The sequence below is a fragment of the Ochotona princeps genome, chromosome 2, assembly GCF_030435755.1.
Source record: "Ochotona princeps isolate mOchPri1 chromosome 2, mOchPri1.hap1, whole genome shotgun sequence".
NCBI classification, from domain to species: Eukaryota; Metazoa; Chordata; class Mammalia; order Lagomorpha; family Ochotonidae; genus Ochotona; species Ochotona princeps.
In genome coordinates this window covers 128027314-128031536 of record NC_080833.1, presented here as the reverse complement: position 1 = coordinate 128031536, position 4223 = coordinate 128027314, and positions in this window count along the sequence as shown.

The following is a 4223-nucleotide window of genomic DNA, read 5'->3' as shown; positions in this document are numbered from 1 at the left end:
ATAGCCAATGATGGGCGTAATCTTCCGGCATAAGAGTAGCTCATTTCCCGGGATCGGGGCCTTCCTCCTTAAACCTGATGAGCGCGCAATAAAGATTACCGCAGAAGACTCCGAGTGTCCTGACTTCATTGCTGGTTGATGGGGATCGGGGCATAACAACAGCAAATTTTCCTTTAAAACAAATAAATAGCTGTAAAGGAATGAGCAAACTCACATGTGAATTTTAGATGTGGTTAACATGCTGAGTTGGGATGCCTGCACCCAACATTGGAGTGTTCCATATCTGGTTGAATCTGCTATATTCCAGTTTCCTGCTGCTGGGGTGCTGTGGAGTCACAGTGCCCTTGTGTTCCCGAGGCTCTGTCCTCTGCAGTGTCTTCTCTCTGCTCTTCCCTGATGCCGGGCTGGTCTCTCTGTACTATTGGAGATCCAAGGCTGCTTCCAGGTAGACCTAACTGACCTGCCATCTGCATTCCAGACAGATACCCATCACTCTGGGATGAAGACATAGCCATAGAAATTGCCACATGCTAATACTTCAGCTGACTGCATCAACATGTAATGTGCATCCATCTACCAAAGGATACTACTAACCACGTAGATTGTGGCTACCACACCTGACATAAGAATATATACACCAATGTGTACGGCAGAACTTTATTTATAGTGAATTACACAGACAGTGTAGACTGCTCATACATGTCATTTGTCTTCAGAACTAAATTTCCACTGTTATGCCTAAATAGTATGGTGCCTTTGTTACAACTGATAAACCAATGTAGAGACCTTATTTTTAACTAAATTCTAACTTTAATTTGTGGTTTTTTAAAAGCTGCACTACTCTGCACCTGGCACGATGTCCTAGTGGCTAAAGTCCTTGCCTTGCATGTGCTAGTATCCCGTATGGGCTGCAGTTCATATCCTGAGAGCCTCATTTCCCATCCAGCAACCTGCTTGTGGCCTGGGAAAGCAGTCAAGGACAGCCCAAAGCCTTGGGACTCTGCACCTGCATGGGAGACCAAGAAGAAGCTCCTGGCTCCTGGCTTCGTATCAGCTCATCACCAACTGTGGCAGCCAATTAGAGAAAAGAAACAGCAGATAAAAGATCCTCCTCTCTCTTTCCTCGTCTCTATATATCTGACTTACCGGAGTCCAGCTCCAGCTGCAGTCAGAACTCGCGAAATGTGCATGGATGAGGCACAAACAGAAAAGAAATTGATCACTACAATTCCAGGATTCTTGCCTTGAATGTGCCGAGATCCTATATGGGCACTGGTTCTAATCCCGCTGGCCCCACTTCCCATCCAGTTTCCTGCCTGTTACCTGGGAAAGCAGTCGAGGATGGCTCGAAGTCTTGAGTCCCAGAGGCCATTGGCTGCAGATTGGCTCAGCTCCAGCCAATGCTGCCACTTGAGGAGGAAATTAACAGACAGAAGATCTTTCTCTCTGTCTCCTCCTCTAAGTATACCTGACATTTCAGTAAAAATAAATAAATCTTTTTTTAAAAAAAGACCCTCAAACTCAAAGCAAACTACAGACACTATGCCACCCCTTTCAAATCATCAATAATAATCACAAGAAGCAGAAGCAAGAATTCCTCCAAATTGATTCAAAACCAGCCAATGACTCCAAAGCAATCTCTAACAAAAAGAATATTGCACTAGTCCACTTTAAAATTACAAAACATTCCACAAAGCTATAGTAGATACAATAGCACAGAATTGGTATAACTTGACAAATTGACAATAAGAAAAGGGACATTATAAGTAAACCCACATGAATAAAGTGCACTGATGTCTTTCCACCAAAGGTGCTAAGAGCATAAACTGAAGCAAGAAATTTTCCATAGATGGCTCTGGAATCTTGTTGTTTTCCAGTGTCAGCACTTCAAACGGCACATTTCACTCTAATGACTAGCCATTGCCTACCATTTGACATTTTGATGTTTTATATTTCAATCTTTCAATTTCCTGTAAAATTGATGATACTGACTCTGTTTGTAACATGTAAGAATCCAAAGCACATTTCCAGAAGGCTTCTCTCTGCTAGTGTACTGAGTTGTTTCTCTGTGTGTTCTTGAAGCTCGTTGACATCCTCTCAAATGGCTCCTTTGAATTTCCCACCTGAGAGTGTCCATGAGTTCTCAGATGGCCAGTTTCATGCCTCATTTTGGTTCTTTAGTAGAAGTCAGGTTTTTGTAAAAGCTCTTGATGTTTGTTGATTATCACATTTTGTATGTATTGGAGGATTATATATTCCAGTCTTTGGAATCTGGCTTTGTGCCTGCCCTTCCACTTTTTCGAAGTGGTGGGCTTATTCTGAGTTTGTGGACACGTGCACTGTTTCAGCACTAGATGACACCCGAGGCCCACATTCTTCCCCAATCCGTGGTTTACATATTTGTGAACAAGGTGAGTGGCCCTTCTGAGGCCTCCATCTGAGGCTGAAATGAGCCTAGCTGTGTTGTCTGCTGGTACTGCCCTGTGCTCACACATTGACAGGATCCTGCCCATCTCAGGGACCCAGCCAGGAGGGATCTCTTTCAGTTCCTCTGCACTGACTCAGCACCCAGCTCTCCTTTTGCTTGCCAGGCAGACAACATGCCATTGATGTTGCCTTGGTTTGCATTATGAATGGCCTGGTCAGTCCTATGACCAACAACATTAGCTCACACTCAGATAACCACAGCCTGGCAAGGCCGTCGCAGCATGGGGGTAGGCAAAGGCTGACCCTGTAGGAAATGGGAACTCACCACATGGGATCCCTACAACAGGTGATGTTGGCAAAGATATGGCTTGTTCAGTCTGGGCCAAAAACCCGCCAAAATATGGATGTTTTCTGGCTGAGATCATCCAGACACTTTGCTGGTTATTTCAGATGTGAATTCTTTATTATGCAAGTTCCCCCATTCTGCCTTCACAGAGAGGTGGTGTAAGGGTCCTCCCTCATGTTTCAGACCCAACAAGACTGCTCATATAGAAGTTTAGTAAATAGTTGAATAATAATAATAATAATAGTAATAATAATAATAATAAAGGCTAAAGTGAAACGCTTCTCTCCGTCTATTTGGAGAAGGCCTAAACCATTCTTAGTCCTTCCAGCCTCTTTTCTCCTAGATCTTCTGCTGGGTAACAGAATGTTTTAAATCTTTTTATATACATAGAGAAAATTGTGTTATATATTATGAAATGAGGCTATTCTCCAGCACAGGTGAAAGCAGGAGGTCCTAATCCTGACATCTATACAAACTGATGGTGGAATACCCCACTATACCTTAGGACTCCTTGACAGATTTACTACAATGCCTGCCCCAACCCAAGAACTGTTTTGAGCTGTTGGAAGACTGGATGTGGGTGTTATCCATCTATGTATTTCTAAAGAAAACAAAAGAGAGAGGGAGAGAGAGATTTAGGAATAGGATAGAATAGGATAGGCCTGGGAAAGCAGTCAAGGATGACCCAACTCCTTGGGACCGTGCACCTGCAGGGGAGACTTGGAAGAAGCTCCTGGCTCCTGGCTTCAAACTGGCTCAACTCTAACTTTTACAGCCGCTTGGGGAGTGAATCACTGCATGGAACATTTTCCTCTCTATCTCTCCTCCTCTCTGCATATCTGATTTTCCAATAAAAAGAAATAAATCTTTTTAAAAAGGAATAGGCTGGGATGCACACTCTGTATATTACTATAGACACAGAAAAGATAAACTCAATAATTTAGATTAACTGGGCAGACTACTTGAAAGAGAAGCTTTCAAAGATTTCTGAAGGACTAACAACCTGAGTAACCCTAACACTGTAAAACAAATGAATATCTAGTGTAAACCTACCAATAAATGAAACCCCAGGACTTCACTTGTTGAATTAACGGAGAATACTAAGAAATATATAAAAAAATAAGTAAAACTTGCCTTATGCCAATACTTCTAGAAAAGAGAGAAGAGAATAACAATTAACTGTTTTTATCAGAGCATCATTAGTTTGATGCTCAATCAAAATCATTCTAAGAAAATTGTAGGGAAGAGAAAAAATGGCCGACCATGGAGGGTTGATGTAAAGGGGAAGGCAGAGAGAGAGGGCCAAAAAGTGCCAGAAGAAGTAACAAGTCTAGTTAAAAATAGTATACACAGGTGTGCGAATCCCACAGGACACTGCGGAATCAACAAGATCCACGCAATTTGGAGAATCAACCAAAAATAACAACAACAAATAAACCAAGGCAGCGCT